We start from the raw sequence: 25,228 nt of genomic DNA on the forward strand, positions 1-25,228 counted from the left end.
TTGTCCAAAACCACGTCCCCATGCTCTAACGCGGAACGCAAATTCTTAAGAACCTGGGGTATAGCAAACGGTGGGGAGGGGATTTAAAACCAAAAGAAAAACCAGAAAGCAACAGTGCTGCTTTTTCTCTCAGTGGGTATCTATTTAGAAAGGGGACCATCTTTTCCACCCTCACCGGAGTCACCCCCTTGAGAATTAGCACTCCCTGATTTCGGCTTTCCCTTCTTAAAGCATTTTGCTGCTCCATGTGAGGCACCACTACAATTCAAGCAGAGGTGCTTGAACTTACAATTGGCTCCAAATTTACACTGCCCGTCGTTGAACTGCCAGCATAGACCCAATTTTTGTCCACTGGCCTGACCCCTGGACACTGAGGCAGCGGACTGAGAATTAGCGTGGCCGGAATATCCAGCCCCGCCCTGAAAGGACTGCCCTGATTTGTTAGACGCCATGATCTTCAACCACAGGCCTATGTCCTTCTGATCCCATCTAATTGCCGGCCTAATTGCCTTCCGTTGCCTAAACTGTTCATCATAACGGAGCCACACCTGACCCCCATAACACCTATGAGCTTCCCCAATAGCATCCATGTAGCAAAAAAGGGGGAAACAATTCTCCGGCGCCTTCTCCCCAATAACGCTTGCCAAAATGGCAAAAGCTTGCAGCCAATTGACAAACGTTTGCGGGATCAAACGCCATCTGCCTTTTCCTCTTCCTCCTTTTTACTCTTATCCTTTTTCCCCTTGTCCAAATTGAATTTTTCCAACAGGAGTAAGATCTCCACGTATTCATCCTTCTAAATTTTTTCCCGCACTTCTTTCTTTAAATGAGCACCCAACGGCCCTTCAAAACAAACATAAACCTCCCTATGAGCCCTATCGTCCAAATAAATCCGACATTCCTTCTCTTTTTCCGTCTGTACTGAAACAGAACACTACTGGAACCGACGGAAGGCCTGCTTGGGCATCCCCCGACCGTCGGAACCATCCATGCCGCTAAATGCCCCGGGGCTGAAACCCCCCCTCTCCAACCGACAGATCAAATCACGCAAGCCTGCCAACATTTCCCCAACGGATGAATTTTCCGCAGTACAAGACATACCTAACCCCCCGCCACCTATCCCAACATCCTGAATAGCACCTGAACTAGAGGACCCCAAAGACTGATCCGACAAACGAAGCATAGAATTATACTCACCAGGCTGCAAGGGGCCTGTGACCCCTCCAGCCGTAGACATGAGATCCAGGCGACCCTCCACTGCGATGCTTCTGACGTTCACACCATCCAAATGCCCCACGCTTGCTGGCGATACACTGTGGATTCCAGGCAACCCCTGCGACGACACTGGCTGGGAAACAGACACCCCAGGCTGCTGAACGAGACCAACCGGCTGTGCCTGCGCCTGCCTGTCAGCAGCACACAACCTGTCATCCGCGCCACCATGTATCAGTCCGGACCGTGTTGGCCCTATTACCCCTTGTGCGGTACTGCCACCCGCTGTTGCCGGTGAATAGGCCGAAACCGCCCATTCAGGGGGTGCCCCGCCCGCCGCAGGCCCTTCACCAAGGTCCGCTCCAGCGCTGTGTGATGCCGCTACTGTAGGCCGCAGGTATGAAGCGGCGCTCCGGCGCCCTCTGATGGCGCCGGGATTCCCAGAAGACACTGCCGACGCTTGACCTGGGGAGGCCCGCGGATTCCTCCCAGACCGGGGGCCGCTGGCGAGGGGAGTTGTTGGCACCCAGCCTGGAGGGTCCCTTGAGGGGACTCCTGCGTCGCCGCCGGGTTTGAGGAGCAGTGTCGGGCGATAGCCTCTCTGGAGGCCTCGCGCAGCGAGGACGCCGCTCTCTAGCAGGGGGCTTACCCGATGTTCCAGGCACCGAAGAGAGGATGTCCGCCACTTGTTGAGCCAGCCTGCCTCGGGACTGCGATGCAGCGGCAGCCCTCAGGCTCTCCAACAGCCTATCCGCCTCAGACATGATGGGGGGGTACCGGATCCAGACAAGGAGAGCGGGAAATGGTAAGTCTCACCCCTATCCCATGCCTTATAACTGCCTCCTTAACCCTTCCCCTTAATTAATATCCCTATACCTCACCACACCCATTGTCATGCCGGCCTCCGCCCACGCCTGGGCCAGCCTTCACTTTAGTCTTGGAGCTCCACTACAGTCACTGCACACAAATCACTTCCCTATACCAAGAAAACACTGTTAGCGTCCCAGTGGTTGGCCTATATTTGAGGTCTACATATACAATGTGTTTCCCAGGATGCAAATATAGATCTGATTTTGGATGAGCTCTTTATCGATCAACCAGCGCTTACAGTTTCTTTTATATAAATTGCTGTGTTCTTTATAAATTCCAGCGTTCTCTAATCCATCCCGCTAATTCACTATTGATTGAAATTAATTGTTATTCTACAGTGTCTCTGTATCTAATGCGGTGACCTTCTAATAGCTTGCAAAACTCAAGTGTTTGTGTACCTGACTGGCTCCTAGTAAATGGTTTTGGATTTCTTAAATGTATTAGTATCTGACCAGGTAATAATGTGCTTATTGATTAAAGAAAGAATAAGTGTTCCAGCAGAAAATCGAAATAGCGGAAACCACTGCGTAGTGTACTGATTTCTGCTACATCACATAAAACTCATGGCCAACAATAATAGCTACTGCAAAGTCTCATACCTGGAAAGTATTTAGCTCTGAAGGCATGTTTTGGTGGGTCTTTAGTCTAGATTTTAAGGTAGTGTTCACACTTTTTCTGCATGAAAAATTGTAGGCTGTTGCCCAAAAACGCAGCTGAAATTACATTTTTGTGCATTTTTTAACATGTTATTTTCAAGGACAATGAAAGCACTGTGTAAATGAGATTTGGAAATCTCATTCATTTTGATATTACTGTAAAATTATAATTATTTTGTGCAAAAAAAATGCATATAAAAAACACTACATATGAACCAGTCCTTTTACACAGACCATGTGAAAAAGCATACTCTTGCTGACCTCAACCTCCACTACTTAACTCATTTTTTTTAACTTTCCTCTTTAATATGTTGAGGATTTGTCACCTTACTCATTCTTTGTGACTCGTTTTCTTTTCCTTATAATCATTCTGCCAGCACTATGACTGCTGGAACTTGCTTACCCTAACTTCCATTGTACTGAAAGCCAACCTGTCTTGGAATAGCGATAACCATTTGTCTCTCTGCGCCTGTTCTCCTGTCTGTCATTTCCTGTATCTCATATGTATATGGAGAAGGATTGTTCTAATGGGACAACCCCATATGAAGCCAATTTCCACACGCCATAGTCCCAGATGTGGAAAACAAAGTCCGCTTTACGGTTTCAATGTCGCATCACACCGGATTGTTCTGGTTATTGATAGATGAGGTAGTTGGTCTGTAATTTGTCAGTAATTTTGCTTCGCACACTAATAACACACAGGACTTTTTGATATCTGCACCAGAAGGCCTCCATGGGTACTGTTTCGCCTTTATCTAGTGGAGTCTATCAGAAAGACTTAAGGGGTGAAAATACTCCTTAGACAGGGGGTAGCTACCACATAAGTTATGGTCCATTCATTATGTCCCTTAATGGCTGCCAATACTCCTTTTTGTAGTAGTCATTGTGGAGTCTTATTCCCCAGTGCTGCCTTTTTATGGTTTCACTGTTTTGGAACTTCAGAGGCTCTGCAAATGACGCTAAAAAGCTACAACAGGAAGATATCACGCATTGCTCCTTCCTTCTGATCCCTGCTGTGTAGCCAAACAGTACTTTACAACAACCTATGGAGTATTGTTATGCAAGTTTTCCTGAATATAACATGTAGAGTCAATTTTCATCTTATTACCCCTTGTGAAAATAATTTTTTTTGCAGCTAATGTAAGATTTTAATGGTTAAATATAGTCCTTAATGTCAATGCCTCAATGTTGTAAAATTCTAAGGCGCTTGTGTTCACAAAAATGCTCACCATACCTCTAGATTAATTCCTTGAGGCGTTTGGTTTCCAAAACTGGGTCACTTTAATGGAGGGTTTCTGCTGATCTGGCACCTCAGGGGGCACTGTAAAATGTTGTCCACAATCTATTTTGTGATGCATCTGTGGGTTCCCAATGCTCCTTTAGATTCCTTAGGAGTAGAAAGCATGGTTTTCAAAATGGGGTCAGTTTTGGGGGAGGTTTCTGCAGTTTCATCACCTCATTCCTTTTTTAGATTTTACTCAAAAAAATCTAACGGCAATTCTTCTCTTCCATTCCCTCTGTTTCCCCAAACAGTATTTTCTACAATATGTGGCACGTTGCTGTGTTTAGGAGAAATTGGATGAAGCAATCATAAAAATCACTATCAACCCTAGAACCCCTTCACGACCTTTGGCTATATTTACGTCAAAGGTTGTGTCCCTGCCTTTTGATGTGGGCCCACACCTGATGACTTATTTAATCAGTCATCATGTGCCTTTAGCCGCTGAAGGAGCGGTGCTCCCCCCACAGCTTTTAAAGAAATCAGTCACTTACAGTGGGATTTAACATGAGCCAGCCGGAAGTGCATCATTTATCCTGCCCATCGGCGCCTGTCACATGATCACGGGGAGGCGGATGAGTTGTCATGACAGTCGACGGTCTGCTCATGACCTCCTGTGAACATTCATAGGAGATCATGATTTCTGCTGTAAGTAACAGTTCTGATGCACTTTTATGTATAGCACAGGCGATCGGATGGTTGTAGCTTCAAACCTCTTACGACAATTATTAAATAAAGTAAAAAAAATTGTAAAAATTGTTTTTTAAAGATATTAAAAAAAAGGAAAAAATAATTTCAAATCACCCCTCTTTTGCGTCCTTAAAAATATAATTATTTTTTTTTTAAAAAAGCAAGCACATATTTGGTATCTCTGCTTTCGTAAAGTCCGATCTATCAAGATATAAAATAAATTAATCCGATCGGTAAACTGCGTAGCAAGAAAGAAAATCAAAATGCCAGAATTGACTTTTTATGGTTGCCGCAACATTGCAATGAAGTGCAAGAAGAGGTGATCAAAACATCGTATCTATGCCAAAATGGGTATCAGTAAAAACGTCGGCTCAGGGCACAAAAAATAAGCCCTCACCCAGCCTCAGATCTCTGAAAATGAAAACGTTACGGGTTTTGGAAAATGGCGACGCAAGCAGAATTTTCTATTCTTACAAATAGCCATTTTTTTTCACCACTTAAAAAAAAAATAATAAAAACATACAATTTTGGTATCTGTGACCTTGTACTGACCTGGAGAATCGTACTGCCAGGTCAGTTAAAAAAGAAAAACGAAAGTGTGAAATTTGTGTTTTTTTTTTTTTTTTTGCAATTTCAACGCACTTGAAAATTTTGTCCCGCATTCCCACTTTCCAGTGCAATACATGTTAAAATGGATGGTGTCCTTGAAAAGTACAGCTCATCCCGCAAAAATAAGCCCTCAAACGGCTATAGGGGCGGAAAAATGAAAAAGTTATGGGTCTTGGAATAAGGGGAGGAAAAAACAAAAGGGCCAAAACGGAAAATCGCAGGGTCTCCTCAAAAAGGAAAGACTCTTTGCAGCTCTGGGGTCCTGGATTTAAATCCCACCAAGAACAACATCTGCGAGGAGTTTGTATGTTCTCTCCGTGTTTGTGTGAGTTTCCTCCGGGTACTCCAGCTTCCTCCCACACTCCAAAGACATGCTGATAGGGAATTTAGATTGCCAGCCTATCTCCAATTTTGGGGAACAGTTTGACGGAAAGATCCCTAACTTGTGTGTTCCTCAGCTTCAGAATGAGATCCTAAGGGCAGAGACACACTGGCGAATTTTTCGTCAGAGAATCGGATCGTAAAACTTGACCTGGCCGGCACCTCTCCTGACCTGAGAATGACAGTGTGATGGATTACTATTCAGCTGTCAAGGTCAGGAGAGGTGCCGGCCTGGGCAAGTTTTACGATCCGATTCTCTGACGAAAAATTTGCCAGTGTGTCTCTGCCCTTATTCAGAAAACAGTCCTAATGATGATCTTGCTCAGAGGCAATGTAGTGTGAAAGCGATGTTGATTCCTCCAGCTCGATTGCTCCCTCATCAGTCTTCTTTATATGTGGAATTTTAATAGTAAACATTTTATTATTTCCTAATTCTATGAAATAAAGCAAAATTATTTCAGCAGCAAACCCCATAAATAAGCCATTCCACTTAGTACTAAAACCCTTGTATTGAATGCCATGCAAAAAGAAAACAATGGCCCCACAATCTTGACAATCTTGTACTATTGATGAAACGTGTCGCTGGAAGATGAGCTGCAGAAAATGAAATGCATTCGAAGAAATGTTTTAAATGTCAAGTGGAAATGAGAAAAAAATAAGTGTCAGCCGAACAATTTGTGCAAACATGCTTCAGAAGAGATGTTAAGGGTCTGATTTACAAAGCTTAATGTAACCCCTTTCATTTTCCGAGCGCTCGTGACAGTATATCAAATTTAGATATTTCAGCTGCAACAAAGCCTCAGCAAAATGCTAATTTGTGTAACACTAGCTTCTTCTTTATTAATGTGCTGTTGGTAACAGCCTCAGTGTAAAATATATTCGGCATTTAAAATTATGAAAGCTTCATCTAAATTATTTACCGTTGCGTGCATTAACATTTTAAGGTCAGGAACATTTGAGTCGTGTTTTTTTCCTCCCTCTCCCACTAATAAGGATACCATTAATTAATGAATGAACTATGCCTTAAAAAGGTGCATGGAATTGATTTGTCTACATGGTAGGTGTCCCTAGCCTGCCTGCTGGGAATTTAGCAAGGGTTAATAATGGGCAGAGCTAATCGGTTTCTGGTGAATGACTAGTGTGTTACAACAGCCTGTGGTGGTGCTTGTGCAATATGTGTCTCCTATCTGAGTGGTGAGTTATCTGTGGCATGTGTCTAGTATGTAAGTGACCTAGCATTGTATGAGTGAATAGTTGGTGTCCTGTCTCAGTGGTGCGTATGCATGCAGCATGTGTCTAGTATGTAGGTGACTTGGCATCGTATGTGTTATTAGTCAGTTTTTTATCTCAATAGTATGTGTACAGAATATGTCCAGCATGTAAATGACCTAGCGTAATTTGTGTGACTAGTTGGTCTTATCTGAGCGTGTGTGTGCTAAATGTGTCTAGTATGTAAGTTACCTAGCATCATATGAGTGATGTGTCCTATCTACGTGGTGTGTCTCACTCCCTCTATATTAGATCTGAAATTCGCTTGTGTAAGGACAGTGTCATTCCTCTTCTTATATGGATGGGAGGATGAATTGGTAGTGGGGATTTACAGCTAATATATACCTATCCTTTCACCTAAAACCATTGGAAAACCATGATCTTACTGTCCTGAGTATGGTTGACACTTGAAGACAACTAATGGCAGTACTTTGGAATGATTTTTTTCAGTGGTAAGATCACATAATTCTTAAGAAAGTTACTTGCAGAATGATTAGTGTGTGCGTATGTATGTGTCACGGGTTTACCGTGACAGAAGAGCCAGAAGACCGCAGTGTCTGATTGCTCCTACTCCTACACGGATTAGAAGATCTTCACCTTGTTATTAAACGGTGAATATTTCTTTGGGCAGTGCAAGGGGGGATAATCTGCTTAGTTGAGAGCTTCTGGTGTTATGATTGAGTCACCGAGGAGGAAAAAACAAAACACAAGCTCAGCCCAGAAAATCAGAGAGGTTGGAAACTAGCGGATTGCAGACCCCTAATCCTATCACACAACTAGCAGTAGCCGTCGAGTGTTCCTACGGTGATCCTAGACACCTCGTCACAGCCGGAGATCTAAATAAGCCTAAAGAGAGAAAAGGGAAAAACTGACTGCCCCAGAGCAGACCCCAAAGCAATAGGCAGCCCCCAACATATAATGACGGTGAAGCAAGATGAAAACACTAACACAGATAGAAAGATAGGTTGAGCAAACGATGGGGCCTAAGCTAACTAAAAAGGACAGGACAGAAAAGCTGCTGTCTGCAATCCGAGAAAACCCTGCTAAAAATATTACCAAAACAACTGATAAGCAAAAAGGACCCTGAAGTCACTAGACTTCAAACCCTATATCAGCACTCAGAATATTCTGAATTAGAGCAAGAGAGAACACTGATCAAGGAAAAAGAATCCAGCACACCCCCAGCCGGGAATGGCTGAACTCAGAAAACAAGGTAAACAAAACCAAAACTAATAAGTTCAATAGCAGAGAAAAAAACTTATCTTTGGGAAGCAGGAATCAGACTGGTCTCCAAGAATCCAGCAGAGAAATCACCAGCCACTCAGAAGGGCGTCGGCTGCCTTATATCCAGTCTGAAGTTCCCGTTACCCAGTCATAATCCACCTGATCAGGTGTTTGGTTTCTTTCATCCAAATCAGCCTCACTACCTTCCTTCACCAGAAGAGGGAGATCCTCGGACACAAAAGGTGAATGAACAGATGAGCTCACAACATTCTGGTATGGCTCTCATCTGTGCACTGTTAGCCACTCCCATCTCTTATATAAACTGGGCCCTGGCTAGCACTCATTGTCAGGACTATCTTTTGTTGCATGGCTGGAGGTTGTTGGTGATTGTTATTGGAGAAGGTGTTTGATGGATTTATCTGTGACTGTTGCTAGGTTTTGAGTGTGTGAGAATTCCTTTTCTTCTCCTACTTTTGGTTTTACCCCATCATCCACTTCCTGGTGCGTACCTCTGTTGTTTATGTGTATATATTAGCATGTTTGGTATATTTTGTTACCCCTGTTCGTATTACCTTGTTTGTCTGGTTGGTGTATTACGGTATACCACTACTCCCATCCCCCCTGGGTGAGGGAAGGGTACAGACTGAGAGCAGATTCAGGAGCTAAGGCAATGTACATGGCCCCAGCCTCTTCACCATCAGAAGTAACCCAGGGAACAGGGCGAGCTAAGGTGCAGCTAGCGTTATGGATAGGTAACGAGCTTCTGGACCCGGCATATCTGACAACAGAGTAGTGAGAGTACGTGTATATGTATTAAAAATATTTAATGTGTGTGTATATGTATATATATTTATTATAGTGGCTGCCTGGCATAGTGTAATGGATAAGTGCATAGTATATGACATGAGAGACAATTCCCGACTCTGCCCTGTGAAAAAATAAATTAAAGGAAATTATATACCAAGTGTCACGGGGCAGTAGGGAAGAAACAGGAGACGTGGAACCTGGGCCCCTGAGCTGCCCCTCAGGCTAAGGAGGTGACCTGACTTTCCGTAACTTGGGGGTAGACTTGATGGTAGTGAGTCCCAAGTCCCCGACCTGTCTCTATCTCCTGTTTAGCCCTGAGCTAAACCACCAACCCACTCCCAAGGAGGTGAGACAGGAAATAGAGTGAACTGCACCAATAACACGAAAGGAAATATAAAACAGACACCATGGGGTAAAAGCAACTAAAAGACAAAACTTAGCTTGCTCTGCTGCAATGCTCCTGGGCAGCACAGTTAGCAACTTGAGCACATTCAGTTGTAGCACCACTGCTCCTGTTGGCTCCTCTCTTCAGCAGCTTCACCACTGCTCCAGATAAGCTGAACCCCCTCTGCACCAGGTAGGTCCAGTCTTCACCAAGGTTGGATAGCAAATGACCAGTATTACCAACAGTGAGTGCAGCACCTGATGACCCTTTATAGGAAGGAGGGAGTGGTCACATCTGCTGACTGATTAAACATGTACTAACACCAGCGTCCACCAGGGGGGAAAAACCAAGCAGCAGACTCGCTAAACTTGTAGTAACACCAACGGCCACCGGGGGCAAAAACCCATATTAACCCCCAAGGGCCAGAAAGGGAAAAAGTTTAAAACGAAGAATCCAGAATCTGACAGATCCAAAAATGGATTGTGACACCAAGGCTCCTAACACTATAATACTACCTTAGGTAGCTGTTAAAAGTGCACAACCACTGACATGGGAGACTGGGGGTTCAAATCCTGGCTCTGCCCTGTTGGATATAATATATCAGTAGTGGACCTTGGGCAAGACTACGAACACTATAGTGACCAATACAATAAACATGAGTGTCATGAACAAAGAGAGTCATGCCGGCACGGACGTCGCCTGGATTAACAAGGTCTGCATCAGATGTTGAAGAACCAGGACAATCTGATGATAAATGGGCAACTGCAACAAACCATCCTTGGACAAGGCAAGGGAACCTGGATCTGGACCTGTGAGAAGACAGCAATGATAATAGATGTGGCAGTGCCAAGTTACAGCAACATCAGAAAGAAGCAATATGAGAAGCTGGAGAAATACCAGGGCCTCAAAGGAGGACTGGAGAAGATGTGGAAGGTGAAGGCAACAATGATTCCAGTGGTGATAGGAGCACTTGGAGCAGTGACCCCTAAGTTGGAAGAATGGCTACGACAGATCCCAGGAGCACATCTGAAACATCTGAACTCTGTCCAGAAAAGCGCAATGCTCGGAACAACGAAGATCTTGCATAGAACCCTAAAACTCCCAGGCCTCTGGTAGAGGACCCGAGCATGATGAAGGACAAAAAAAAAAAAAAAAAAAGGACCACCCCCAGTGGGGAGTGAGAAGGAAGTTTTATACACTGTATGTACCACCATTGTTCAGAACTGGTAAAATCATGACCAATGTAACATTATAAATATATATAATTATATAGCTCATGATTTTCCCACTTCTGAATAACAGTGGGGCTTGTAAAAGCGTCAAAATTTGAAATCTGTATACTGTACAATGTTACCGATGCAGTTTTCTAAACGCGCCTGACAAATTGTGAGGTTCTTGTAGGTTCTCTCATAACTGCTCGGTGTGATGGATCACCTGAATGGTTTTGTATGTGTTTGTAAGTTCACTAATCAATAACAACTATGGCTGCTTGACAGTTAAGCAGCCAAATACAATTTCGTTTGCAGCAAGGTCATCTGTTACTTGGGTTTCTTGAAAAAATACAAGATGCATAGTAGTTCCTTCAAGGTCAGATCTTGGCAAGATTCTTCAGTTTCATTACACATCTGATTTGTATTCAATAATCTGCACTAGTATTGTTCCATCTTCTCTTAATCTGTACGGCTCCCCGAAGAAGATGCCAAGATTGTGTCCTTATTGCATTATATAGCATTAAATCGATTGTTATGGATTCAAAAGGACATGGCTGCTTTTTAAAAAACAATAAATAATAATAATAATAATAATACATATTAACAGGTAATGGGTTTTGTAATTTCTTGTTTCACTGGAGTAAATCTGCAAGTTCAGACACTGCTCAGGGCCAGACTATGGCCGTTTCACACCTTGCTGGCGCTTGATGGACCCGTAGAAGAGCCAGCAAGGCGTGAAACGGCTGTAGTCCAGCAGGTCTCGCTGTTCATGAAAAAAACTCCCCTGACATCTGCATTTCCGCAAATATCAATATAATCAATTTTAGGGATTAAAACTACATCTTGAAAGAAGGATCGGGTTATTGCTGTTTTTCTTATTACCTTTTCCAATATAATGCATGCACAACCCAGAAGAGATCCGACGAGGCTATATCTGAGGATTTGGGTTGAAATAACACAGAAAAAAGTGACTTGTTGGCTGAAATAACCCATCTTCTTTTTGAAAAATGTTGTGTAGAGATGAGCAGAGACTCTAGTCCCGTGTCCAGGTCAGTGATACATCGTGACATCACTGGAGTCACCATGAATCTTTTACCTTTTTGGAGTCCCGATGTGGCAATTGATTTGAGGATCCCAAAATGTAAGCGGTTTATAGGACTCACGTCTAGCCACGAGATACCACGGAGCTGGATGCTGGACCAGAATCGTGTGAATCAGTCACCTCCTCTCTAACTATGTGGCTTGCGGGGCTGATGCACAAATAGTATTTGGGACCCTTGCTGCTTAATATCTGATTCATCAAGAATGATGGGTTCATTGTAGAGTTCCTTACTATGGAATTCTAATAATTTTTTTTTACCTTTTGAATTCGAATTCATAAGTAATTTTATGGCAAGTGAACCTTGGTGCTCATTTTAGTTGCGGTATGGGCCCCAATTTTGCTGCACCTATGGTATGTTTGTCCATTTGTGAATGATATAGTCCAGTGGGGGTCTGTTTCCTCTTGAACCATTGTGTGGTATGTAGACTATTAATTCACAGGTGTTACACTCAAACTTGTGTGTAAAGCATGGCACCACTTGTCTAAGAAGTAGTGATAACATTTTCTCGGGAGTGAAGACCTCCATTTCACTTTCTAGCAACTTATGCTACGTACTGAGAAAGCACTGTACCCAATTCTGCAAGGTGCAATGAGGTAAGGTGGAGGCAGCACAGGTGGGAAAATACTGATGAGCAACCACTCATGCATCTATCTTCCATGGTGGGGGGCGAAGGCTGCTGAGTCTTATAAATGCACACAGGTGAGGAATTACAACCCCTTGGTTACACTCATACTCTTAGGGCAGGCATGTGGCCCGGCACTTCTGTAAGAATGCACACCCTATTTCCGCCCTTCAGTATTACAGGACCTGGCTGCATCCTGCAATGATGCAAAAATACAGGACGTATTGATATTTTGGCCAAACCCGACCAACCTTGCACCGTTTTGTCTCCTCCATCAACATGCCGTACATTTGGTTGACAGTACATGGTTGTCCGGAGAGAACAATGCTTATTTGATTCCCCAGCATTGCACGCGCACACTGACACTGCAAGAGCTCAGCAAGCGGTTCACAGTTTTAGGGTATGTTCCCACGGTCAGTAAACGCTGCGGGTTTGATGCTGTGTACATCTGCTGCATTCCTAAAAAAAAAAAATGAAAAAAGTGTAAGGTGTCCACACACTTTTGGCCATATATGACTACTGGATGTTCCAGTTGGAGGTCTTCTATATTTTGCTGCAATTTTGTTTAGAGACATATGTGACGTGATCATTTGCTGTGAGAATTAAGCCTGCTCTTCCCTTGATTACATTCGTGACAATGCAAAATGAAGTGAAGACAAAGTCATTGCTTGATTGATCGTGTTATACTTCATTTTGACCGTCGGAGGTATAAAGCAGGGCTGTGGAGTCGGTAAGCCAAACCTGCGACTCCGACTCCTCAATTTCCCTTCCACCGACTCCAACTCCATGACTCCGACTCCAACATATATTGCTTATATTTAAGTGAAAAATTTATTCTAGTACAATGAGAACATCAGACATTTAATCATTTTTATGATACAACAATCAAGATATTTAGAACATAATATATATTTATTGGAATACAACTTTAGAACACAAAAAACTGTAATAAATTGTAAATATGTAATACACTATGTAATATCCATTACATATATATATATATATATATATATATATATATATATATAGTGTGTGTGTATATATATATATATATATATATATATATATATATAACACTATGTAATAAACTATGTAAGTGGCAAAAAACAGTTTTCAACACAAACTTACGAAATGACATTTGTGCAGTCTATTAATTTCTTCTAAGAAATAGAATTGCCTCCATCAGATCCTCCTTCATAGAGGACCTAAAATCTGACCTAATAATTTTAAGGCCAGAGAACAACCTCTCTACACTAACTTGGGTTGGAGGCAAAGCCGTAACCACATGGGCAACATCTCTAACAATTTCCAAGTATAAAGGAATTTCCCCATGCACAGTCAGTTTTGATGAACGGTTGAATTTTTCTTTTTCTTTGAGAGCAAGTGAAACATTTTGCTGAAATATGGTCAATCTGCTTGCTATAGGAGACGGGGTGAAATCTTTTTCCTTGCAGCAACTCTTTGCCTGCTCCATATCATCCAAATACTTGTCAAAGTCAAACTCCTCATCTGATGAGGATGAAGATATGGCAGCAGTAGCACTGTCAGGACCCAAGTCCTCTTGCGCCTGGAAGTCCTCCTGTAGGCCACTCATCCTAACTGCTACCTCAGTCAGAGCTTTTCCTTTAGTAAGCTGTTGATTATTAAGCAGTATTCGATGACTTGGTTCCACATAAACAGCTGCCAGAAAAATTTTATTTTTCAATAGCTGTGTCTCTCTCTGTTTCATTGAAGCAGAAATTCCATCTGCGATTAAATCTCCTCTTTGGGACAGGCAAAATAGCAAGTTCTTCCACTCCCTTATGAAAATGCCAGGAGTTAAATCCTCAGCTTGTAATTATTTAGTCACGGTAAATAGGTGATTAAGCAATTCCTTCAATTCAGCCACCTGTGTCAATTGACCTTCATTTAGGGTTACCTGAGGGTTCGCCATATCTATAAGAAACGGGTTTAGCCAGGATCAAAACAAGGGGGGGGCAGAACCTCATACTGTTCTGCAGAATCTCATACTGCACACCTCAACTGCTGCAGAACCTTATACTGCACACCCCTACACTTGAAAATAAAGCCTGCACCTTAAGATGTGGTGAATGCAGTCTATTTATTCCAACTATCAATTGATGTTGATGTGTTACTGAAGACGAGCAATGCCTGTCCTGGGCGTCCTTTTGGGCAGCTATGAGGTGTACCTGACTGGTGCTAAAAAAAAAAAGGAGTGTTAGTCTGTGTTCTACCCGGCTTTCATTCTTTTTGGTACAGATAAGATATGGATAGACAGATATGGATAAATGGATAGAGCAGATTTCTAATCTGCTTTTGCTATTGAAAACATTATCTATGAGCTCAAAAACCTTTCAGGTGATGCGGTTTTTTAAAAAGCTGATCTGCTTTTGCAGCTGAAAAACGTATCCTCAAAAAATGCAGGAAAAACGCTGTGTGTGAATGTAGCCTTAGATCAGGAATAGAACAGCCATTTATAGGACATTTCAGAACTTCCCCAAAATTCCTATGAAAAAATATTCAGCACATTCTGTATTGAACTACTGTACCCAATTTATTATATATTTTAGGAGTCTGAGTCGGACCATTTTATACCGACTCCGATTCCACCAAAATGAGCTCCGACTCTGACTCCACAGCCCTGATATAAAGTTTATTAGTCAGAGACCCACTTCTGTCATTTATCAGTCTAAGAAAGGCTGAAATAGCACTTAGTGTATTAAAATAAAACTTGGCCTTATTATTTTAAACTGACGTCACAAGCTCAGTCACATGTGTCTTGCAGGGATGCTGATCTTTTATAATGGCTAGATTATGTCATCGTCTATACAAATATATCTTCTGTGACTTAGTAATTGTCACAAACTGTCACAAATGTGCTGCATCCTGCTGAGACCTTTAGGGTATCTGGGATCAAAAGATCCTCTGCTGGATTCTGCTCTGTGATTAACTTGAGTGGCGCAGATTGATTTTCACTTGGTGTGGAAGGGGTTAAGAGTTCCTTTTTGATCCTGCTGGGATTCCATAAGGCTCTAATCTCAGCTGCTGCATCTTAGTGCCCTCCCTTCCATTATTTAATCTCGCTCCTTGCTCTCTCCTGCCGGTTATAGGTTTTCAATGCTGACCTCCCTGGAGAAGTTGTTCCAGTTTAAGCTGTGGAGTTCCAGTTGCTGTTTAATTTCTCCCTGTTTGTTTCCTTACCTTTGCAGTAAGACCAGGGTTTTTCTGCACTACTCACTAGTTAGGGCTAACTCACGGCCAGCCTGGGCTTATGCATGTTACCCGTATGGTGTGAAAGACCCTTCTAGGGATATGGAGCTCACGGTGCGGTCACAGGTGAGTGTTTAGAGGCGTCCTTCCTCCCCTTTCCCTATTGTCAGTGCTCCCTTTTACCTTCTTTCCCTCTCGTTTCCTTGCTCCGGTGTGACACTAACACAAAACTGTAACTGAAAATTCCCTTTTTAAATGAGCCAATAATTGCCGAATGAGCGAAACTGGAACCACTCATTTCTGAACATTGGCCTGTGTAAACATGCAAGGCAATCCACCTGCAAATGAGAAAAATCTCATTTGTTGGGTAGTTAAATTTTTATACCAGCATAAAAATCATTATCAGTAGCTACAATACTACATGACATTTCCAGACTACCTGACATTTCAAGACTACCTGCCCTGGAAATGTTGCCTATTAGGCTTGTGGTTGACGGAAGCTTTCCGCAGCCTCATGGCGGTGGCCGTCCCTCGGTACTTGGTCCCCAGCCACCACTATTTCTCCCAATGTGCTGTCCTTGTTGCTGCTTGTGATGATTTGCACTGTATATTGGGATAAGCGGGCCAGATTGGCCTTCTTGCAAATGGGTTAGATGGGCCGGGCCGGCAGTGGGCTACACCAGCACGCAACGCTGGTAATGTTATCTGCATCCCCTGGACACAGCTACAGATAAACAGCCGTATACTGCTGTGGTCTGGAGACTGGCGCAATGCAAGACATGTCAGAAATAGCGATGACATTGCTTCACTGCAGCATTTGCATTAGGCAAGAGACCTGATCTGAGTACCTATTTAAGGAATGCTATTTGGCTGTTAAAGAGAATGTTGCTAGATTCATGCAGCTCAAACCACGGGCAGCATGAAGCAGAGCCTGGCTGCGATATTGCAGCCAGGAATTTCATTGTCTAAAATACTCCAGTAATAAAAGTCCCAAATCCCTTTCATGTCATAAGCCCCTTGCAGATAAGCATTACTTGCATTATAGGTGCGGTTGTCATGTTATATCGGATGCTACAATACAGCACGTTGGTAATGATTAAATGCGATCGCACAATGCACCACTACAGTTTTCACGTCCCACATCCTGAGATGCCATGGTGGTTTTGACTTACTAATAGGAAGCTCTCTTAAAATAAAAATAGTCAATCTGTACTTTTGAAATAAAGCGCGCGCTGATGCAAGAATATTAGGAATTGCATTTTACACCAATCTCTACACATTGAGAAAGGTAATTGTGAAATTAAGCTCCACTTTGTGTTCTGTATTCCTCCCTGTGCCGTCGTTTAAGTGTCAGCTTTTACTTTTGTGAAGTGATACGTAAGCGAACCTCCGGTGTTAATGACTCTCAGATTTCCAACCTGAAATCTACTCTACCGCCTGTAGTGAATGAGCTTTATTAAGACTCAATATCTCCGCTCCGTTGACAGGAGCTGCGAGATATTAAACTGCAGAACCATTCAAAGAATCAATGTTTTGTGATATGGGGAAAGGGATTCTTCCATTGGGCCTCTTTCTTCTTTTCTCTCCTGAATGGCGGGCACATTGCGGCTGGCCCGCTGAAAGGCAGTTTGTCCTCTGCAGTCATAGAGACCTGATAATAAGAGGACCTGAATGGATTCAATCAGAATGCCACAGTTTCCCCCCGAGATCCCACGGCCGCACTTTACATGCAGCATTTTCCATCCTTGTTTTACTTCTTGCATGGCATTATGTGCCTGTAGTCTTCAGCATTAAGCGTGCCCTCCAGTCCCCTGCTCGCTGCCTCTCCCCATGCCTGTTCGTATGTGACATCCATTTCTGATACTACTTGGATCTGCAGCATTTTATTAACCGCATAGTCTTTTAATTGCTGCACATGCACACTAAAAAATGGTGACTCAAGAAATGTTGTATAATTCCAGTTTATTAGTACATCATATGTATGACCTACTCATATATTGAATGACTATAATTTTGGGACATGAAGACCTCCGCTTTTTTTTTTTTTTTTAATCCGTCATATTGTTTTAGAAATATGGTCCTTTTTATGTAGTGCTACATTTTAAGGTCTTTACCAAGAAGGTGGGGCTCTTGGCTTTCTCCTGAGGTGTCATTTGTCTGCTCTGCATGCGGTGACCAGCTAATAAAAAACATTAAAATATAAAAGGAATATGTAATGATGTTTTGTTGTGTATGGGTCGCCCTCCCAGGGCTGTGGGGTATTCGGTACCGGGCCCGATGAGCTTCAACGGGAGATATCACGGCAGCCGGGACCCGGCCCGTGGCCCTGGGCACCCATTTAAAAAGGGGAAAGTTTATAAGTGATTCGTGACGCCACCTGTGGTGTTCGGCAATATAGATGTAAGCGGACGCTGCAGACAGATCCTCTGGGACAGATGGTGTGGTGCAGCAGTGATGTTATAGCCCTCCACAGACAGAGCTGTAGTCCCAGGGCAGTGTAGGTGAAGTGACACTTAGGCTACTTTCACACATCAGTTTTTTGCCGTCAGGCAGGATCCGGCTATTTTTTAGAAAAAATGGATCCGGCATAAATTTTGGAGAACTGTAGAAACGGATCCGTTTTTCTGCCGGATCCGTCTAGCAGGTTATATCTGTTTCCTGGGGGCTGGCCAATTGGATCTGAGCATGTGCAGACTTAAAAAAACGGATCCGGTGGCAGGATCCGTCTTTTTCTGGATCCGGCGCATTCCGGCGCCCATAGACTTTCATTGTGGCAAAAAGCCGGAAGCGTCGGATCCGGCGCTTCGGCTTTTTTGCCGGAGACAAAAAACGTTACAGTAGCCGTTTTTTACAGACGCCGGAATGAGACAAGTAGCCGGATCTGGCAAAAAACGGATGAAACGCAATGCCATCCGGAGCGATCCGGCGCTAATGCAAGTCAATGGGGAAAAACTGGATCCAGCATTGCATTTCACCGGATCCGGTTTTACAAAAAAAAGCCGGATCGCACCTGACGGCAAAAATCTGATGTGTGAAAGAGGCCTAAGATGGTGTAGTGTCAGGCGCAAGGGATGCAGCAGTGCTGGGCAGGTTGGCGCAGGAATAAGTGGAGGACACCAGGGCATGTAGTTCCAAAGCTTTACTCAGTCTGTTGCAGGTACAGGTGCCCACATCCGTGCCGTGTCCTCCGGGTCAGGAGCTCAGCCAACTTCCAGGCAAGATGAAGTACTCCTTTCCAACACTCCGCCAACATATGTGCCTTTTCTGAACGTCTCCTCTTATAGCGCCTTTGAATGAAGTACTCCTAGTACTGAGTTACACTGGAGTTCCTCCTGTCAGATGTTCCTATGAACTCTACTTGTATGGCAGACAGCTGTAGCCTGCTTCGGGGACTCCTTGCTACTAAGTCCCGGCTCACTAATATGTTGCTGTTGTGCCCCCAAGTCTTGTGTGGGAAAAAAGTGGTCACTACTTCTATTCCTCCGGTGTCTGCTGCAGGACCATTAGTATCCGTACAACCTCGGGGACCGGACCCCGGCCTCAAGCTTAGAACTTGAAAAGGGTTCTCCTCTAACCCTGGTCCTTGTTCTCTTATTCTCCTCACGTTCTGTGCTAATCCTTCTTCCCAATGAAGAATCAAGCTTCCTTTCTCTGTCTCTTTCCTGTGCCAGCAGACCCAGATCACTGTGGTCTACTGCAGCACTTCCTTCTTCCATCCCTCTCCCGGGGATCTTCTCTGTCTCACACTCTGTCCTTCTACATCCTCATTCACTGACTGAATGAAAGACTGACTGACTCAATTCTTACCGTTCTTTTATGTGAACTAACTCCACCCGCCTCCCAGCACGTTTCGTGTTCCAAGCAGGGAGCCACCAATGGCTGCTTTTCTATACTCCAAGCAGGGAGCCGCCAAAAGTGCTTTGCTACACTACTTTGTGGTGTGGGGTTGTAGGTATTGGAGTGTGGTCAGGTGTCTCCACCTTACCTGGATAGTGGGGTACCTCTGTGGCGACTGAACCCTCAGGGGCGCCACATGTAATCAGAGAGCACTGTGATATATAGTAGGTGTGGAGACACTGATTCCAGAGATGTCATTTACTGGGCAGTTTCAATACAATCAGTGTTTTATCAGCAGAAGATTATCACTATAGGACAAGCTGTCTCGTGCCTCCTAGTCCAACTACACTCCCATCGATGATTAGCACCTGTCAATATACAGTGTACACAGAAAGCTGTTGTGTGGGTCCGGTTATACACAGATCAACATCTGAGCTCTGCTAAATCTGCAACTTAGCACAACTTCTGCCCCAGTAAACTGATACATTGCTGGAATCAGGCTCTCTTTCTCTACCTCATGCTGGTGTAAGGGAGTGAAGAGAAGGAGGAACATAAATGGGGTTGCCTCTCCTGCTCCGTGTCTGGAACCACCTAGCCAGGCAGCAGCATTTCCTGGGTTATCGGACCTGGACCGACCTTTCCATGTGACAGCAGGGGGCGGTGTCTTGAAACTCTGCAGCTCGGAACCAAACATCAATTGTCATAAAATTGTGATGATCCAAGTCTATGTGTTGGTAGTATGGATGTAATAAGGCCAGGATATGTTTTGTAAAGATACCGTAAAATTATTGAAATGCTCTACAAAAAGGAATGGTCTTAGTAAGATTATATCCAAAGGGGATGAAAGATTGGATTGCCTGCTAAGATAAGGAATCCTCCCCTTTCCGCCACCAAAGGTAAAAAGGCAAAATTGAGCACAATTAACCCTATTTGGATGTTTTCCTTTTGAGAGTTCAGATTAATGTATGTACTGTATATTCTTTTTAGCTTATGTAATGAATTGTGCAGGCAAGGCTATTGCCAACTAATTTATATATATATATATATATATATATATATATATATATATATGTATATATACACACTACCGTTCAAAAGTTTGCGGTCACCCACACAATTTTGTGTTTTCCATGAAAACTCATACTTTTATTAATCAAATGAGTAACCAAATGAATTTAAAATCTAGTCCGGACATTGACAAGATTTTTATTTTAAATAATAATTTTCTCTTTGCTTTCGTCAAAGAATGCTCCCTTTGCAGCAATTACAGCATTGCAGACCTTTGGCATTCTAGCAGTTAATTTGCTGAGGTAATCTGGAGAAATTTCACCCCATGCTTCCAGAAGCCCCTCCCACAAGTTGGTTTGGCTTGATGGGCACTTTTTGCGTACCATACGGTTAAGCTGCTCCCATAACAGCTCAATGGGGTTGAGGTCTGGTGACTGCGCTGGCCACTCCATTACAGATAGAATACCAGTTCAGCTGCCTGCTTCTTCCCTAAATAGTTCTTGCATAATTTCGAGGTGTGCTTTGGGTCATTGTCCTGTTGTAGGATGAAATTGTCTCCAATCAAGCGCTGTCCACAGGGTATGGCATGGCATTGCAAAATGGGGTGATAGCCTTCCTTATTCAAAATCCCTTTTACCTTGTACAAATCTCCCACTTTACCAGCACCAAAGCAACCCCAGACCATCATATTACCTCCACCATACTTGACAGATGGCATCAGGCACTCTTCCAGCATCTTTTCAGTTGTTTTGCATCTCAGAAATGTTCTTCTGTGTAATCCAAACACCTCAAACTTGGATTCGTCTGTCCATAACACTTTTTTCCAATCTTCCTCTGTCCAATGTCTATTCTTTTGCCCATATTAATCTTTTTCCTTTTATTAGCCAGTCTCAGATATGGCTTTTTCTTTGCCACTATGCCCTGAAGGCCAGCATCCCGGAGTCGCCTCTTCACTATAGATGTTGACACTGGCGTTGTGCGTGTACTATTTAATGAAGCTGCCAGGTGAGGACCTGTGAGGTGTCGATTTCTCAAACTACAGACTCTAATGTAATGTTGCTCAGTTGTGCAGCAGGGCCTCCCACTTCTCTTTCTACTCTGGTTAGAGCCTGTTTGTGCTCTCCTCTGAAGGGAGTAGTACACACCGTTGTAGGAAATGTTCAGTTTCTTGGCAATTTCTCGCATGAATAGCCTTCATTTCTAAGAGCAAGAATAGATTATCGAGTTTCACATAAAAGTTCTTTTATTTCTGGCCATTTTGAGAGTTTAATGGAACCGACAAATGTAATGCTTCAGATTCTCAACTAGCTCAAAGGAAGGTCAGGTTTATAGCTGTGCTAATCAGTTAAACTATTTTCAGCTGTGCTAACATACTAGCACAAGGGTTTTCAAGGGTATTATAACCATCCATTAGCCTTCTTACACAGTTAGCAAACACAAAGTACCATAACAACACTGGAGTGATGGTTGTTGGAAATGGACCTCTACACACCTGTGAAGATATTGCATTACAAACCAGACGTTTGCAGCTAGAATAGTCATTTACCACATTAACAATGTATAGAGTGTATTTCTGAATCAATTAATATTAGCTTAATTGGTAAAAACTGTGCTTTTCTTTCAAAAATAAGGAAATTTCTAAGTGACCCCAAACTTTTGAACGGTAGTGTATAATTTTTTTTTTAATTTAAGGATGGGGTCAGATTATGTATGAAACTGAACAAGGAGAAAAATGCAAGGATAGTTTTTGGCATTACAGAACTGTTAATATTACTATGGAACATGTGACAAATACAAAGGGGCTACGTAGACGTTATTTAGAGTCTTAAGGCACATTCAGACAGTCAAAAAAAAATCAGGTTGAGATCAGAACGAAGTGCATAGTCTGGAAGGTGGCTCTCCTGGCCCGAATGTGAAAGCTGCATAGAAATACATGAAGCGGTCACGCTCGGGTAATGAACATGATCATGACTAAGGGAGCTGTGACACCTGAAACGCGTTGATAACGCAACTTTTTGTCCGTACTATGCTGAATTTTATCCTCTATTTTTTGCAAAAATCTGAGTGAATAAAGAATTGTGTTTTCACTTCATCGTTGAGCTGGATTTTTTCTTCATTATATATGAGGAAACCCCATGTATAGTTAGAGCTCGGATAGCTATTTTGACTATTTGCTGCAAAATTCCTTGCATACCATTGCTGAACTGTGCTGCTTGGTCTGATTAAACAAGTTAAAGCTTTTCCAATAATGAGAAGAATCTTCTTTTTAACCTCAGCAAAACTGAATGTTGCTCTAGGGACCGCGCTCCGTCATTGCTTCCAGTTTTCTTGAAGAGCTGCAGTGATCATGTCTGCTTCAGGGCGGCTGCAGACGAGCTGATGAAAAATTGTCCAACTTTCATCCAGAACACTCAAACTATCTTTTTCTAATTTACATCCGTATGTCATCTGGGTCGCCCTCCCAGGGCTGTGGGGTACTCGGTACCGGGCCGGTGTCAGCAGGATGTGTCACAGCAGCGGTGACCAGGTCTGTGGCCTTGGGCGCCCAAGTAATGGGGGGAATGGAAATGGTGGATTATAGTTAATGGAATAGTTCGTGACGCCACCTGTGGTGTTCGGCAAGTGAGATGTTAAGCCGACGCTACATGCAGATCCACTGGGACTAATAGTATGGTGCAGCAAAGATGTAAAAGCTCCCCACAGGTGAAGCTGTAGTCCCAGGACAATGTAGATGTGGTTGGCACGGGGATATAACAGTGCCGGAAGGGTAGGAAGCAGACAAAGACACAGCGGGGTGCAGTTTCTGTACCTTTACTTGATAAATGCAGTCCAGGGTCCTGATTACAGATGGTACCGGAGCAGGTTAGCCTGGAAGCAGCTCAGGATTTTCTCTCAGCAGAAGGGCTGTGTAGTCTCCTTCCTAGCGCTTATTTGAATTAAGTACTCCTAGTACTGAGTTACACAGAAGTTCCTCCTAATTCTCTTCTACTAGCACTCCTCGTATGGCAGACAGCTGTAGCCGTATTCCTCTCTTGGCTCACTCCGTGCTGTTGTGCCTCCAAGTCTTAGATGAGAGTAGGGCATTTACAGCCTTCTACTCCTCTGGTTTCTGGTGCAGGACCGTCAGTATCCATACACCCGTGGAGACCAGGCTCCAGTTCATGCGCTCTCACTGGGAGGGAGCTTTCTTTCCTCAGCTCAACCTCCAGCTTCTCTCCACACGTCTGCACACTTCACCCTCCGCAGACTAACTGACCACTCCTTCCACTTGGCCCTCAGAGAGCACTCCTCCCCTCAATTTCGGTTCAGAGTCCCCCCTGCTGGCCTGGAGGGAACTGTGTTGCATGTATAGGTTAACTGCAAGAGAGACCTGTCATGAACTCATTTTCTGCTCCACCAGTTGAGAGTTCCCCTTCCGTTCTCCCTCTGGTGGTGACAGGAGGTAGTGCGGTTGGTTTAAGTGGTAGTGATCTGCCACCTGATGAGGAAGATAACGATTGGATCTCTGGAGTATCAGACTGGATATAAGACAGCCGATGCCCTATCCGGGTGCTGGTGATTCAGTCTGCTTCTCGGGTCCTGGACTTCAGCTCTCTTCCAGTCTTCTCAAGTTAAGTTTGTTTTTTGCTAATGTTCACACTTGCGCTTGTTGGTCAATTCAGTTTTTTGTGTAATCAGCCTGCCCCTGCTGGGGCTATGCTGAAATTCCACTCCTATTAATCAGTATTTGCCAATCTGCTTTTTGTCCCTTATTGGATTGGCCTCTTTTTTGCTCTGTCTCAGAATATTTCAGAGTGCTGATATAGGTTTAGAAGTCTAGTGACTTCAGGGTTAATTTTGCTATCAGAAGTGTTGGACAATATTTTTGTAGGTTTTTTTGGGCAGATTGCAGACAGTGTCTTTCCTTTTCTGTCCTTTTTAGTTAGCCGGGCCCCATCGTTTGCTCAGCCTATTTTCCTGCCTTTGTTTGTATTTTCATCTTGTTTCACCGTCAATACATGTGGGGGGGCTGTCTTTCCTTTGGGGTCTGCTCTGGGGCAGTTGGTTTTCCTCTTTTCCTGCTTTAGGCTTATGTAGTTCTCCGGTTGTGATGAGGCGTTTAGGACCAACGTAGGAACGCTCCACGACTGCTGCTAGTTGTGCGGTTAAGATCAGGGATCTGCGATCTGCATAGTTACCAACTTCTCTGGTTTTCTGAGACTTAGCTTGTCTTTTTTTCCTCCTCGATTTCCCATTCATAACAGAGATCCTTCATTGCTTCCAAGCCTGGCATTACCCTCCCTGGAGGAAGGCAAAGCCACTGTGGCGGCCAGACTCCTGGGGGCGCCATATTCCCCCCTAGTGCAAGTCAGCACTCCTGGGCTGATAAAAGAAAACATGAATAACATATAAACATATAACAAAGTTGTACAAGATTTTGAAAAATGTACAAAAACCACAAGCTCCAAAAATAGTCCTATGATGACAAGTCCAAGCATCAATGTCCATGGTCCATTCCTGGGCAAATGGTGAACTATATACAGGTTGGTGACCACACAAGTACTGTGGTACAATGTCCATAAAACAAAACTAGAAACTTCAAAGGAAACTCTTAAAGGTTACCTGTAGGCACAAAACTTAAGAACAGTTACATATTTACAGGTTAACATTACTTTAACTTATTTATATGCGATATCTGATGGGCGGTATACCTTGTGTGGTACGGGTAGATCTGCGTAACACTGGTGTAGAGGGTAATGTACTGGATACACTACTGGTGGTTCTATGTAACACAGGGATACTAGATTGTCTGCAAACTCCTAGACTCACCATGGACACAACAGGTTCACCACTGGCAGGGCAAGGGTTCTCTGGC

General features: G+C 43.5%; 1 protein-coding gene across 2 annotated transcripts in view; it reads left to right on the plus strand.

Annotated features, from left to right (window-relative positions):
• The window catches only part of ATP10B (ATPase phospholipid transporting 10B (putative)), a 620,908-nt gene that overhangs the window by 130,743 nt on the left and 464,937 nt on the right, over positions 1 to 25,228 (plus strand). The window contains exon 1 of one of the 2 annotated variants that reach the window (XM_073581015.1): positions 15,491 to 15,654. The exons of the other annotated variant lie outside the window; for it this stretch is intronic. The gene's annotated coding sequence lies outside the window, so the exon portion shown is untranslated. Of the gene's footprint in view, positions 1 to 15,490; positions 15,655 to 25,228 lie in introns of those variants that run through there. 2 annotated transcript variants of the gene reach the window in all.

This window comes from Dendrobates tinctorius, unplaced genomic scaffold, assembly GCF_039654945.1.
Source record: "Dendrobates tinctorius isolate UK_male_01 unplaced genomic scaffold, ASM3965494v1 ptg000067l, whole genome shotgun sequence".
Taxonomy (NCBI): domain Eukaryota; kingdom Metazoa; phylum Chordata; class Amphibia; order Anura; family Dendrobatidae; genus Dendrobates; species Dendrobates tinctorius.